The 16,667-nt window shown below is 35.8% G+C and overlaps 1 protein-coding gene and 1 non-coding gene across 2 annotated transcripts in view; both read left to right on the forward strand.

Moving 5' to 3' along the window:
* Positions 1-16,667, forward strand: part of LRP1B (LDL receptor related protein 1B) — a 1,762,610-nt gene that overhangs the window by 377,579 nt on the left and 1,368,364 nt on the right. The gene's annotated exons all lie outside the window — the stretch shown is intronic.
* On the forward strand, positions 13,397-13,503 carry LOC119062365 (U6 spliceosomal RNA). Its single transcript, XR_005084966.2, has one exon. It is a non-coding gene; the product is annotated as a U6 spliceosomal RNA (small nuclear RNA).

Consider the following 16,667-nt stretch of genomic DNA (forward strand, 5'->3'; position numbering starts at 1 on the left):
CATGCTTCAAGGGCATTAAGCTAAATCTGTATTGTACTTTTTAACTCAAGTGTAAAGCTTTTACATTCATTTTCTTATGTTAGTCTTACTTTGAACTTCTAAGTTTAGTTTGGGGAATGTTGTAATTCTTTTATTCATTAGCTGTTGCCCTAGGGTTATGTTATTGGATTCCCAACAACGTAAGTAATAAGTGTATTGACACGGACTGCACTGAAGTACAGAGCTGTGATGTGAATGTCCTAGGAGACCCCTCCACTACCCTTATTCCAACTACTGGCCTCTGGTCAACATTTATCAATCTTGTAATAATGATTCCATGGGGAGCTTTATTGAATATATTACTAAAATGGAAATATAAAATATGTAATTTCTATGATCTACCAATGCAGTTATCCCTCAGAAAAGGAGATGACATTATATTGACTTGATATCAATTAATGACACAGTGATGGTTTTGGGGAGTTAAAATACCCTTTTCCTAGTGTTCACAAACCAACTTATTAATTTTTTTCTCTTTTGATTTTTTATTGCTATACCTTACCTACTTTCAAAATTGATTTGTGGTGGATTTGAAAAGATATCTCTTCATATACAGTCTAGGAGTATTGCCATAATGACTCGATTCATAGAGTGTCCAATCTGGACAGGCTTCATAACAGAAATTAGTTTTGATCTGTACTTTGAGAAGGAAAAGAAATGTAGTTTGCTAAACTCGGTCAGAAAATGTATCTCGGGAAGGGTGAGCAATATGGGTTCAGTGGAGTCCAGCTATGTGAGCAAATAAGTTATTCCCCAGGGATAAGCCTTTCCCTTCTATAGAATATAGAGTCTGTATATCAAGTTACTTCTGCAATATTTGGTATTCTTTGAACGAATCAAAACTGGTTTATTAATAGTAGTAAAAAGGACAGAAAAGTTTCATTGTATTAAGTCATTTAAACAATGTTTGAAGTGAAGAAAGAGTTTTACCTCATTTTTCAAATGAGGAAACTGAGGTCTGTGTAGGTTGAGTTATTTGCTGGCAGTCACAGGGTGGTGTAGGCTAGAACCCAAGTGGTAATGCACTCTCACCTCTCTGCAGATTCTGTGTTCCTTTGATGGTGCTACATTTGCTACCACAAAACAAAATCCAGGCATTTGCCTCCTGAGTCAAGAAAATGAAAACACATTTTTCTTTTCATAGGCATGTATCTGTGCATTTTTATTTATGCGTTTATTTATTTTGGATTTAGGTATTGTTTGTTTTTCTGTAGTAAAAGTTTTACTAAATAAAATGTTCAGGAAAGTAAGATAAGCAGTGCACTGCCACTTCCTTAGATATTCAACCCGATTAGAATTTAGAGAAGGATAGCAGAACAAAAAGATAAAGTTTAAGTTACTTCTCCCAATGCCACCCCAAATTTTTAGAATTATTTCAATTGTCTCCTGAGATTTTCTTCCATTTCTTTTTTTTCTTTTTCATTTTGAATCAAGGACACAGTTTTCTGTTGTTTTTCCTTAGAGCTCTGAATAAGGCTTTTAGATGTTTGTTTGCATTCCTACTTTCTGTGTTGGCACGCATGTGCCAGTGCGGCTGTGTATATAATCAAAATCTCATGTTTTAGTTTTTTGTTCCAAATTGGAAAAACATTAGCAGACCCTCTTGTTTTTTTACATATTTTATTCATCTTTTCACAAATGTAGGCATTTCCTAATCACATGCAATTTGAAAAGGATCAAGTATAAGTGGAGAGGAGGGTGATGTCAATATTTGTCTGTACATTTTTCACGTTAGTAATTTATATGAAATTGAATTATATTTAGTATTTTTATATGAAAGAGATTGCTTATTGAGGAATAAAAATTGGAAGTGGAGGAAGTCTCACATCTACTTGTCCTCATTAAAAATGACTTTTTCTAATAAAATTTAACTTTACCCTTAAAATATGATGATGTAGCTTATTAACTTAAAAAGTGTGTCATAAAATTTTGTCAGGTCTGAAAACCTGAGTTTTATTTTTCTTTGTTTAGCTGTATATTTTAAAGGGCCATTGTCACCTATCACATGCTCATTGGTTGTGTGCTCTCCAACATAAAGGAATATCTTTTCCCGTTTGTTTTTACTGTGAGAAGAATAGAGTATCTTGGACCTTTGGAGTTTATAACCTATTCAACTGCATATAGAGACTCTGTGTTGTATGTGTCTATGTTATACAAATAAATGTTCTGATTTCACTTGATGGTTAAAGCATTTTGACTTTTGTATGAGTTAAAAGTTTATCTCTTTTTTGGGGAAAGTAGCAGAGCTATAAATAAAAACTTCCCATTTGTGCCCTGGTAGTTGCCAAGGTAGTGGGTTCAATCTCCTGTCATAGTACATACAAGAATCAACCAGTGAATGCATCAATAAAGTGGGAAAACAAATTAACCTCTCTCTCTCCTTCACACTCTATCTCTAAAATCAATTTTAAAAAACTCATCAGTTGTGGGAAAATTTGGTTTAATTTAGCATAATATATCATTGTTTTTCTTTTACTTTTACCATTTGTATTGGGTTGGCAAAAAAGTCTATATTTTTTTCTGTAAAATAAAAGATATGTTTTTCATTTTCACCAATAACTTTATTGATTTGGATATTTTAGTATGTTGACTATCTCCCCAATTGTACAATATTGATTGTTCTCCAATAACGTCTCAATTTAATCTCTATCAGCTTCAATTGGTCCACCTGATTGTGGAGCATCTCACAGCAAGAAATCACCAACACAAAACGTCACAAAACACATTTGACACATTTGACCAGTCATAGCACCTTCTCCATATACTGAACAAATCTTTATTTGTGTTTCAGTTAAAATTTTACCTTCCCTGAATTAATAAAACATAAAATGCTAAAAATGTTTCATATATTCTTTCATCTTCAATATTAAAATGACTACACAAAAATTCACCAATTTTGATGATTTTTAAAGGCACACTGATATGACAGCTATCACAATACAATCTAAGAAAATTGTTTCAAATGCAGGTAAATACCACTAAGCACTACTAAAGCCATTTTATGAAGAAAAACAAAAAACAGTGAGCTTTTTGGCCAATCCAATAGATACTCATTTCCAGAACTAATATAAAAATTTGAAATGTTCCTATATGTAGAAAGTGTAATTTTGGGTTTCCTGAACACATTATGGTAAATACCATTGATTTTTGGATACTATACACCATGCAATTTTTCTTTCCTAGGGGTTATATGTATCTTTGTAAAAATAGATCAATAGTTAAAAAAGAAATCTCAACAATTCTTCTCATTGAATTTTAAAACCAGCCTAAAGAACTAACTGATATGATAAAAATTAATTCAGATAAATTAAGAGAATATCAAACCCTCTATCATGATGACCAAAAGTAGTGAATCTCCCATAAGAAATAGAAGGAAATGCATAATGAAATAATACTCAGCCATTAAAAGGAAGAAAATCTTACCCTTTAGACAGAATGGGTGGACTTGGAGACCATTGTGCTAAATGAAAGAAGCCAGTCAGAGAAAGACAAATACTCCATGATTCCACTCATGTGTAGAATGCCATGAACACAATAAATTAACAAACAAAATAGAAACAGACTCATAGGAAGAGAACAGGCTAGCAGCTATCATATGGAAGGGGGTTAGAGGGCTGGGTGAAAAATGTGAAGGTATTAAGCAAAATAAAAAACCTCATAGACAAAGACAACAGTATAGTGATTATCATGGAGAAAGGAAGTTGGGAAGGTAGAACAGGGTATTAAAAGGAATAAATGGTAGTGGAAGAAGACTTAACTTGGGGTAGTGAACACACAATACAATATACAGATAATGTGTTATAGAATTGCACACTTGAAACCTATATCATTTTATTAACCAGTCACTCCAGTAAATTCAAGAGTATTTTTCAAATAATAGAATGAATAAATTATGTCATTATTTACATACACACAAATAAAGAAATGCAATTTTTAGAATGGTGTCTCTAATTAAGGACTATTAGTAAAGCACTGGAAGAAAGTTCACTTCTCAGGATGACTTAATGAGTCAGTGTTAATAACTGGATCAACACTGGCATCAGCCTGAGAAGCTCTAACATGATTTGCAAATGATACATTATGCTATGAATATGAGATAGCATATGAGAAACTCAAGTTAGTTAAAAAATGTGCAATCCCATTGCTTTTGGTTTTCTTATCTATAATGTGATGGAGTAAACTGGATGAATCTGAGGGTCTACCAGTCTTATTGCATGCATTGCATGCATTTTCCCCCTTAAGCCAATAATTTATTGTCTTTATTGAGGTTAAAACCTACATTTTATGTTTCAAGTTCAACTCCTGTAGTCCCCAAATGAGGATTTCTCTGTGACTTTTGTTTAAGAAGCTCTATATCCTAATAAGCATCAAGACCTTAGTAAGGTGTGGCTAGGCTGTGGGTAACCTCTGCATATGGAAGTGTCTGTCCACCTTGGAGAACAGAGTTACCTTCCCACCTAGGAACAGCATGATGCTTCAGCAAGATTGCTTCAGGATTTCATGATTCTGAGAGCACAGAGGAAATTGAAGTTCTTTTTCCAAGCTGCTTCTACTATTCTGCATGTCATAAGTCTTTATTAAAAAAATGTCATCTCTGCTACTTGAAGTCATCCTTCCCATGATAATTACAAGACATCCCCTGGTAACACTGGAATTCATATGATTCTCCTTTGAAGAACTAAGATACCCTGGCTGCTATCAATCCTTTGAAAAGAGGTGATACAAATGATTCCTAGAAAATTCAAAGTTCAGAGAGTCTCCTCTATTAATCTCAACTACTGCTCACTGTAGTGAGTTGCTATTGACCCTGTGATGATGTTGGCATCTGTATTAGATTCCTAAGGCTGCCATAACAAAGTGCCACACATGAGTGGCTTAAAAACACATATATTTATTGTCTCAGAGTTCTGGAGGCTATAGTCTGAAATCAAGGAGTTGGCAGGGCCACATTTCTCCAAAGCCTATAGGACAGGATTCTTCCTTGCCTCTTCCAACTTCTGGTAAACTCAGACATTGCTTGGTTTATGGCAGCATAAAACCATTACTTGGTTTATATCTCTGTTTCCATGTTCATATGGCCATCATCCCTCTGCGTCTGTCTTTGCCTTGATGTTCTTGTTTCTGTCTCTGTTCAAATTTTCCTCTTCTTATAAGGGAACCAGCTTGATGAATTAGGGCTCATGACAATAACCTCAACTTAACTTGATTGCATCTGAAAAATTTTATTTTTAAATGAGGTACATTCACAGATTATGGGGGTTAAGTCTCTCCATAACTTTTGGACAAACAAAATTCAATTCATAAGACCTACTTGAACTCTGCCATTGTCATTAAGGCATATTACAACCCTATCTAGACTCACTATGGAGAAAGAGGCAGTTGTATACTCAGTTTATGCAATGCACACCAATCAGGTCTGGGTCTCCAATGTTCTGCTCTTTAATATAACTTACTTAGCTTCTTTTCCTGGAAAAGCCTGCCTCCAGAGAGGCTGAGTGAGGAGAGGTCTCAATATCTCCAGCATCAAAAACCCAGATACCCTGTTCCCCCCTAATGCCAGATTTGGGGTGGGAGCCCATACATGCAGCTCCCATATTTTTCTACCCTCACATAATTTGATTTAAAAAAAATACTTTGCAGACCTTGTTCCTAGCTGGAAGATGTTATTCTTTCTTTTCAAACAACTCTTGTGTTTAGTGTCACATTGGCCTTCACAGCAACTGATTCTACTTCTGCTAGGTTTCCATAATTTTGAAATGGGAGACTAAGGTTTCTAGATATCACATCTATATTTGTTCAACCCTCCAATAAGTCAATTGCCACAGAATGAAAAAGAAAAAAATTACCTCACTGAATATCCTCACTCTATGAAATTCTAATAGCATTAATAATACTAATGCTCACACTTTGTTTTTATCTTCCACTGAGTAATAGAGTGCTCTCACTAAATGTTTTCGCTAAACTACATTACTCAAGCTTTGAAACAGTCTACTTATTTTTTAAAAAAACAACAAAACTCTTGGTTCCAATTCTATTTGTATCCTTTTCTTAACTTGCTTAGAGCTTCATCTTCTAACTGAGGAAAATATTGTGCGAATCCTATTCATAAATCACCTAATTTCTTCCTGTGACTTCCTCTATGAGCTTGAAGAATTAGGCAAGTCTCCTTTGAATGTTTTCCTTCACTGGTCTCTTGATTCTGACTTCCCAATATTTACCTATTCCCTTCTTATGCCATCTGCACTTCATTGCTACATCCTTTCCTCTGAACGATAAATCACAAAACATCTATCTCTGTGCTAGGCTTTGTCTTTCATATGGATAATTTTTATTTCTTAAACAAACAAATAAAAAATAATCCCCAGCATAGAAAAAAATGAATGCTTCTCCAAGGTCAAATGCTTTCCACCTATAAGGAATATGGCTGGAGTGGAATTAGTTATGTGATGAGATTTCTACATCAAATGGGTACAGGTGAAAGCATATTTTAATCGTGGAAATTCAAGTTAAATACTTATAAAACAGACACAGTTTCTCTAAAAACATCAATTCTGGACAAAAGTTAGCATCTCCTCTTTGCAGATGGCTTTAGTTGAGGAACTGGAATATAGGTACTTAGTAAACTATTCATAAAGACTCCCCAGTTTCCGCCTTTGTTATTATAAGGTACTTTGGTTTGCTATTTGTGCAATTCTAAGGCCCATTCACTTGCAGTTTGCAGCACTGGTTGTCATCCAAACAGTTCTCAAAAGCATTTCAAAATGCCAAGGAGATAGGCAGAGGGGCCCTAAAGAAATATTTGTAAAAACAGAAGAACTGAAACTTACCACAAATAGAAATGCCCAGGAGGCAAAACAAAAGTAAATGTCATTTTAAAAATAAAATGAAACCATGATCTCATTAAAAATATTGGCTGGTATAAAGCATATTGACAATAGTAATTACTGTGTACTGTTTCCTTAAGCGTCTTTTTCTTCCTCAGTTTTGAATAGACAGTTTTAAAAACTGAAAAAAAATGGAAAAAGATTCTAATGTCAAGATAAATATAACTGCTAAATATAGAATCACGAATCTGTACAATTTATATAGCTTAAACATTTTCATTTAACTAAATGTATTGCTATTATCTTTAGTGTTATTTTAGTTTACTACATTTCTAAAGTAGATTATATTAGAATTTTTATGTACTATATTTATTTTCTTTATTCTCTTCCCAGATAAGCTAGATATTAATTATCAGTTAATTAAAATGGATTCAATGTTGCCTTTGGCTTACAATAGGCACTTAATAAGCATTATTTATTTATTCATTTGTTTGTTTGTTTGTTTGTTTGTTTATAATGCCAACATTGAATTGCTACCTTCCTGATTAAGTCATTCAACAAATATTGGGTGCCTAATATACTCAAAATATTATGATATGTACTGTGGCTACAAAGGTGAGCAAGATGTGGTCACTAAACTCAGCGGGGTCATAATAAAATAGATGAAGGCAGATATATGCAGTATACATGCAATAAAGCATTATAATTCTAATATGATGCATATACAACATAGATGTGGAGAAAAGAATGATCTAATAGAATATTTAGGGTGGCCTTAACAGTCCTGCCAAGACCAAAACACTGACTTGTTTCTAGGCAAGCAGAAAGAAGAGCAAGGTCATTTCTAGCAGTAGGAACTGCATGCTCAAAACATGGAGTTGTGAAAAAGCATAACATATCTGAGAAGCTCCACGCAAAATAATGATGATGATGTGGGAGTTATGTCAGGAGGTATAACTTAAAAGGTAAGCGATACATGGATCATGAAGAGCCTTGAGCCCAGCTAAGCAATTTAAACTTTATTCTGTAGGCAGTGGGGAAACATTAAAGGGATTTAAGCAAGTGGATAAAATGACAAGATTTGCATTTGAAGAAGGTCATTCTGAAAATACTGTAAGTGATGGATGGAAGAGTAAGACCATAGACAAGAAGTTAGAAGCCTATTCCTGTAATCCAGATGAAAGAAGCTAAGGCTCTGATCTAAGAACTAAGGCTATGCAGTGGAGGAGAGTGTTAATCTCATGTCAAGAAAGTCTATAGGGCCAGTGCATTCTCTGAGGACACACAAACACAGGAAGACTGTCATAAATCAAACATTAACTTAAAAAAATAAATGTAATCCAGAGAACTTAAACCTTTTATTCTCATACCCAAACAATTTTCTTGCCATAAAATAAAAGCCAAAATACAATCAGGCAGTTGCTCTAGAGTCAGAATAAGTGGAACTAAAATAATAGAACATTTAGTAGCTTCGGGTAAGCATAGCCTGGTGCAACCATCTTGCTAAAGGTATTGGAATATTTTGAGTCCTTGGCTACAACTCTCACCATCTATCTTCTCATTAAGTATGGCCTTGACATTGGCATTAGGATATAAAATATTCTAAGGCCACCAGCAGAGGTGCTTGCTTAAAAAAATAGAATGTGGGTTAATGATGCTAAGATTTGTCACTGTAACTTTTTTCCCCTATTTTTATTGCTCCTCGATCCACTTTGAGTGATATAGATTTTTCTTCTTTAGTTCCTTTAATAGTCAATTACATTATAATCGAATCTTCTGAACCTCTAATCTAAATGGTGTGGTAAGTTGACTGTATATATTTCTATTACAAGGGCTGTAATATTTTCTGCCCCCATAATAATGACCACTATATTTTAAAGTTTCTATGGAAAATTCTATTGTGGCTATCCTTCTCTGGCCTCCTTTCAAATTCTGCCAACATGCTCACTCTCTTGTGAAATCATTGTGTGTGGTTTTCTCATTGAAATTTCTGTGGATTGACTTCGCAAGCAGAAATTAGTTTTAGTGTTAAGCTACTTGAACTAAATATAAAACCTCAGTTGATGATGCTTAAACAGCATTTATCCGAAAATACTACAGCCTACACAAAAACGTTTGTAGAACCAGGCTTTTGATGACACAAATGAAAACTTGTCTACCTTAATTTCAGCATCATATAATGGACTTGTCATCATTTTTAATGAACTAGAGGCTATGCCACTCTCATATGGAAAAAAAGAGAAAAAAGGAAGAACCATTTCATAAATGCAGTTATATTTTAAGATTCTGGGTGTTTTCTATATTCTAAAAGAGTTTCAGTTTTTAAAAATCATAACTTTGGCAATAATTCCCCAACACTGTAGCAGACAACCTCTATTGATATATGGAACAGGAATAGAGATAAGAGAAAAGATAATGTTCTGTAATAAGAGGAATACTTGAGTCTGAAACTTGGTAATATGAGAAAGTCATTTACATTTCAGCAGCGGATGAGATTACCTTGAGGAATGCTATGTGAGTGGGTGAACAAAGGCAAAAAACCCTTCTCCCTCAAAAACATTGTGAATAAATAATGAGAAAGGCTGGAGATAAACGAGGATAGAGTGTTTTCACATAAAGTAGGAGAGAGAAATTCAAAAAGGGAGTAGAAACTATTGTCATATGCCATAGAAAAATCTAGACTGAAGAGTGCTGTGAGGAAAAATAATATGTTCAGACATTGATAGAAATGCTTTACATGTAGTAACTATTCCCTGTAACAGCCTAATGAGATTTGAATCTCCATTTCATAGATGAGGGAACTGAGATACAGAAGCAAAGTAATTTTTTCTAAGGTTATACAATTGGTAAGTGGTAAAGTTGAACTTTCAACTAGATAGTCTGGCTTGAGAGGCTGGAAACCAGGATATTATACTGCATCCCAAATCAAAGAGGTAGCAGGCTTGGATACTAAGAAAGCAGAGGTGAAAACTTTCACACACTCCTTTCCTCTGGACTTTAGGAAAAAATTAGGTGACTTTATATTCCAATGTGGAAAATTATGAAGGAATAGAAAAGAGCAGTAAAAAAATGCATTTTTCACCTGACTTTTTAGTTTTTATGTCTAAGTAGGAGACAAGTTGAACAGGAGTCATGGTGGACAGTTGAAGGAGGGTATGGTGGGTCCCCAGGTAAAGCCCAAACAGAAGTGAGCAGCTACACCTTTATTATTAACTAGGAATGTGCCTCCGAGTTGTCTAAAACTTTTGCAAAATGCACAAACAGGCCTAAATACCATACCTGGAAATTCTGAGTCATTATGAGCTAGGACCTAAAAAAATTGTACTGGGGGTTCTCTAGATGATTTTCAAGTATTCTTGTGTTTAAAAACCTTGCATACCTACACTAGAAGGTAAAGTGTTCATTACTATCAAAATAGATAAATAAGAGATACTATGCAAATAGGCTTTACCTAGGGAAATTGCGTATTTTTTTTCAGTTGTACCATAATCTCTTGTTCCTCCCTTATTCTCCTCTGCACATTCTACTTGGGAGTGCCTACACTTTTTCTGGTTCACATGTTCATGTTGCTTCCTTACCCCTGACAGGCTATGAGATAATGATTGAAGATTGGGCCCCCTCTAGGAGAATTCACATTCCAGAAAGATGTTCTTGTACATAGGAAAGCCTGCAGGTTTCCCCAAATAAAACCATTTCTGTACAGCAAAGGGTATCAAGCTTGATGTTCAGGCAAGGAGTGTCAACTTCAGCTCAGATTGTTAAGTGCGGGCAGCCATCTATGTACATGATGATTGCTGAATCTAAAAATCACATAACTCATTGATAAAGAAGCAAGCTTTCCTATCACCCTTAGTAATGAAACAGAAGTGTTTTTTCTGATTCATAGGTACTGTATTTAGCAATATTATTTAAGTCTGGCTTTACATCTTCAGGCACAGAATCTTCCTATAAAAACAGATTTTGAACTAATATAATAAGCAGTTGGGGATACAGGCACAAAAGAATACTGGAAATATCTGTTCTGGAAAAGAAATGAAAAAAAGGAATAGCCTTAAAACATGGACAAGAAAGCACATATTATAACACTAAGTGAGTTAAAGTAGCATTTTCAAGTACTTTTGCAAGGAATGCACATTTTTCTTTTACTCCCTCGTGTGCTGATGTGATTCAAAGCTGTGGACAGCTTAGCTTCTTCCCTCAGCAGCTCCTCAGTGCTCCTGGTACATTTTTCGAGTCAGTAATGATGGTGGCAGCGAGGATGTGTCTGCATCCTGTGCCCACACTCTGGTTCACACTCCGCCAATTAAAAGACTCTTCCATCTGGACACCAGTCTCCCCTGTTCCACATCTTCACACAACAAGGTGGCTGAGATTTAGGCTGGGTTCCTTTGGCTTCAGATTCTACTAGGAAAGCCGAAACGGGCCACACCATATGATGTTTGACAAAAATTGGCTCAGCTAGAAGTTGCTCTTCATGTGTTTTTCAAATGCCTGCCCACGGTTTTCTGAGACAGTTTTGCCTTTGTGTCTGCTGGGAAGAGCCCACAGCCTTCAAACCTCAATTAAATAAAAATGCTTTCATGTATTGCATACTGTCACCCAGGCCTTTCTGCTTATTCTGTGAAAGGACATGATTTAGACCAACTCAGGTCTTTGCTAATTATCAGGCCCATGCTCAATTGTATTGCATATAAAGAATTTGTAATAATTAGTTTTTATAAAAATGGGCTCCTCCCCACCATTTGTACTCCACCTACAGTACCACTCAAGCATGAACAAAATAGGAATGGAAAATGAAGAGAATAAAATGCGCTTAAAGAACATTTGGAAAATGTAAATCCATTTTAAAAAAAATGTCTGAACCTAAGATAAATTGTTAGAGCAATTTAGATAATGATTGTATTTGTTGGCACAGGTTAGCTTGTACCAGGCCCTGTACAGAATGTGAATCACCCTCCGGTGAGCTGCACTGTCCATCCGATCTCCTTGGAATTATTATTGATAAACCAATGGGGAACTCATCCTGAGGCTGCACTGCCACTATTGTACCACTTAACCCTGTGATGTATGGTTTCTGATTCCAGATCTCTTCCGGCAATGTTCACAATGTAATTATCTTTCAAGCCCTTACTAAGACTCCCCTTCAAAACCAATAATGCTTAAGCTAGGATGCTGGTGATCATGAAACACTTTTAAACTCAAAATAAGATGTAAAGCCTAAAAAAGTAGCATGGCATAAACATTTTTGTCTGAAGTATCAACTATCATCGCCACGTCTGATTGATGACACAATGAAGTCCTGTGGCAAAGCTATCAGGGGAAGCTGTAGGCAACACTTGTACAACATAAGAAAGACAGATTCCAGCTGAGGCTATTTTAACACAGCTCCTAATGGCCAGACTCCCTTTGGCTCACCTTGTTAAGCATCTGTCTGAAGCCCACAAAGAACTCAGTTTGAGGCTCAGCTGCTGTAATAAGCAGAACGAACACATGGTGATTCCAGCTAGCAGATGGGGACTGTCTGATGGAGAGAGACTGATCTAGTGTCTGGCCACCTGTTGGCAGTCACAACACTCCTGGCACCAACACCCCACCCCGCAAATTCAGACAGAAGGGAAACAGGAAGAGAACTGATTCTTTAGATGAATAAATGTAAGAAAAGCATTTGTTAAGTCAAGCATTGCATGTGAGAGCAGATAGAGTCAATCAAGGATGATGCATCGCAATAGTGTATGGATCAGGAGTCCTTCCAGAATAAAGTGAAGTAAATATTAATGGTATATCTGCAATATTTCAAAGGTAAATTTAAAATGATGACCACACTTGACCTTTTAATAATGATGTTAGTAGAAAGCCAAAAGTGTTTAGTTTGCTTCTGACTGATGTTATGTTGCTATTGTCAAATTAACTTCTAGATGCAAAAGTCAAATGTTAGGAATATGTTTGGTCCTTTCTGACTTACCCCCATGGTGATTCAGTCTACATTTCTCCTTAACTTTAGGGCAATAGGAACAATTAGCTTCACTAGGATTTCTCAGAGCCCTGGATTTCTACTTGCTTAAAAAAAGAGGGTAGCAGAAATTAATCATTCCCTAGTCACTATCATCCTTTATTAGGAGCTTGTAGAGAATCCAAATTCAAGTCAGGCTCACAGCTGGAGGGTAAGATCTAGCCCGAAAATGGGCACTCCTCAGAACAACAACAAAAAAAGGTCTTGGCAGTTGTCCCAGCTACTGCCTTATGTTCCAGCCCCTTTGAAGAGTAATTGAGGATTTTCAACTCTCTAGAGAGATACTGGGCAACTGAGGTGACCTTTATTTCTCAAGAGCTTCCTTCCTTTCTCTCTATACTCTTCTTTGCAGTTTCTACTCCTTAGATTCCCCGCCCTCCCCCCCCAGCTATTCTACCTTCATAAACCACTATTCTCTAGAATATGGGCTTTTCTTCCCCCCCATTATAGTGCTAAAGGTACTTATAGTGTCTTCTGAGGGGGGACCATCTAGTAAAAGTTTCAAAATAAAGACAGCCTTACAGTGCTTGCTTTGGCAGTACATATCCTATAATTGGAATAATATAGAGAAGATAGGCATGGTCCCTGCACAAGGATGACACGCAGATCTGTGAAGTGTTCCATATTTTTTGCCCTGGCTGCTGTGGCTCAGTGGATTGATTATTGGCCTGCAAGGCAAAGCATTGTTGATTCACTTCCCAGTCAGGGCACATGCCTGGTTTGCAGGCCAGGTCCCTAGTAAGGGGCACATGAGAGGTAACCACACATTGATGTTTCTTTCCTCTCTTTCTCGCTCCCTTTCCTTCTAAAAATAAATCAATAAAATCTTTAAAAATAAAAATATATAAATTAAAAATATGACAACCATTACTAAAAAAAAAAAAAAAAGAAAAAGCCTTACATAAAAAAGAAAGAAAAAGCCCAGTGCCCCTCTTCATCAGGCTTCTCCAACCATGACGACTTGGTAGTATTCGTACAATGTCATGAGTCTTGGTGGACAACAATTCTCCTGTTCGACCCAATCATGGTGTCTTGTCGAGTTCAATTCAGACTCTTTTTTTCTTTTACAATCCTTCTCCAGGACTCATATAAAACATTTTAAAAGTTGCTTTAAAGGAATACAAAGTAATGGCTTTTAGATGATAATCATATACTAGACCTGAGAAGAACAGTACAGATTATATTATTCCCTTTATTTTAAGGACATGGAAAGTCACACTAGATTTTAATTAAGTGGCTTGACCAAGAGCTCACATCTTCTAGGTGGAATTACCAGGACTAGAATCCAGATTTAATGTCAGACTCTTTAAATCATGTTGTGTCCATCAATATGGCTCCTTAGTTGTACTGGAAAGGTAGTGGGCAGGTTAGCTAGTGAGACATACTACACACCTGTATGCAACAACAGTCCTTTGCACAGTGCAAAGGGCTGCAGAAATTCAATTAAAGAAAAGCATTTTAGGTAGGCCACATTTGACTCTGCCTCTTGCTGTGTTACCTTGGGCCAATTTTTTAACCTTTTTGTTCCTCAGGATCCTCATCTGTAAAATTGAAAGAATAAAATACACCTCCTAGAACTGAACTGAGGATTGATGGGTCAATACAGGTGTGGTTCTTATAGTACTAACCTACTACCAGATACTACCTTTACTAAACAATAGTTAAGATGTTTTCCTCTTGTCTTATTTCCCCTGTTGTCTCTTAAAAACAGTACATTTTGGCACATTTAAATTACTTTTATTTCTTTCTTTGTTTTTTAAAGATTTTATTTATTTATCTTTAGAGGGAAAGGGAAGGAGAGAAGGAGAGAAATATCTATGTATAGTTGCCTCTCATGAGTCCCCTGCTGGGAACTGGCCTGCAACCCAGGCATGTGCCCTGACTGAGAATCGAACTGCAATCGTGTGGTTCGCAGGCCCGTGCTCAATCCACAGAGCTACACCAGACAGGACATATTTCTTTCTTTGTTTTTAATTTTTGTTCAAGTACAGTGTCTGCATTTTCCCCCCATGACTCTCTTCCCCTCCCCAGCCATCCCCACCTTCCTCCCCTGATTCCAAACCACCTTGGTGTTATCCATGTGTCCTTCATAGCTGTTTCTGAGATCCTTTTCCATCTTTCCCCCCATTATCTCTGCATACCTCCCCTCTGGTTACTGTCAGATTGTTCTTGATTTCAAAGTCTCTGGTTATATTTTGCTTGCTTGTTTGTTTTGTTGATTAGGTTTCTCTTATAGGTGAGATCATATGGTATTTGTCTTTCCCAACCTGGCTTATTTCACTTAGCATCATGTTCTCCAGTTCCACCCATGCTGTCGCAAAAGGTAGGAGCTTCTTCTTTCTTTCTGTTGCATAGTATTTCATTATGTAAATGTACCACAGCTTTTTGATCCATTCATTCACTGATGGGCACTTAGGTTGCCTCCAGCACTTGGCTATTGTAAATTGTGCTGCTATGAACATTGGGCCACATAGGTTCTTATGGATTAGTGTTTCGGGGTTCTTAGGATATAATCCCAGCAGTGGAATTGCCAGGTCAAAAGGCAATTGACCTTCGGCAATAAAAAGCAATAAAACTTTTTAGTTTTAGTTTTTAGTTTTCTGAGGAAATTTCATACTGTTTTCCACAGTAGCTGCACCAGTCTGCATTCTCGCCTACAGTGCACTAGGGTTCCCTTTTCTCCACATCCTCTCCAACACTTGTTATTTGTTGATTTGTTTATTATGGCCATAAAATTCCTAGATGAAAACATAGACAGGAAAATCTCAGATACTCCACACAGCAATATTTTCACCAATATGTCCCCTAGAGAAAGGGACATAAAGGAAAGAATAAACAAATGGGATCTCATCAAAATAAAAAGCTTCTGCATGGCTAAAGAAAATAGCATTAAAGTGAAAAGAGAATCAACTGAATGTGAAAACATATTTGCCAATGATGCCTTGGACAATAGTTTGATCTCCAAATTAATTTTCTGTATTAGTAGCTTTGCAGGGGTAACTTTTTCCCTCTGTATTAAATTATAAAGTTGTTTTTCAAATTAACATAAAGTGTGCTTTTCATAAATGTACAACTTATCACCCAATTCTAGGTCACAAATACAGATATAAAATCATATAATTTATAATACTTCCACCAAATAGCAGATAATTTATAATGCTACTTCCACCAAATAGCTCCTCATCCTTTAAAAATTCTCATATATTATATATTTTTTGTCTTCAATTTTTTAGGCAGAGAATTGCCTCTACTTCAACTTTGAATTAATTCTGTGAGCAAACTTCATAAGTTATTCCATGACAGACTTTGTTTAAATGTGTTCTTGTAATCCAGTAATTCTGTTTTTATACTGGGGGACAAATTTATTGAATTTGACTGGATGAATTTATTTTTCATAAGCCACACTACTTTATTGCATTTGATTCCAATATCCTCTGAATAGTTACAGATTTTTCTTTCATAACATGTATTTGTTAATACACTCAGAACTGATATTATTGAGAGTAATTTCCAAGCTTGTCTTCTAATGATATTTGAAATGAATTACAGTGTTTGGACTCACATATTATCCCCAAATTACTGTAGCTTGGTGAATAATGAACAGAACTTTCAAATTAACCAACTACCATATTCCCTAAAATACATAGTGCAGGAAACTTGATATTTTAGATTCCTATTTCTTTCTAAAAATAGTCTTTATTATATATTTTAATGTCAAGATCTATTTTATTTCTATTGGAGGCAAGAGGAAGATAAATAGAACTGTTTTCCAATTTGCTCTCCACTATGTGATG

The sequence above is a fragment of the Artibeus jamaicensis genome, unplaced genomic scaffold (assembly GCF_021234435.1).
Source record: "Artibeus jamaicensis isolate MK-2021 breed Jamaican fruit bat unplaced genomic scaffold, CSHL_Jam_final contig_935, whole genome shotgun sequence".
Lineage (NCBI taxonomy): Eukaryota > Metazoa > Chordata > Mammalia > Chiroptera > Phyllostomidae > Artibeus > Artibeus jamaicensis.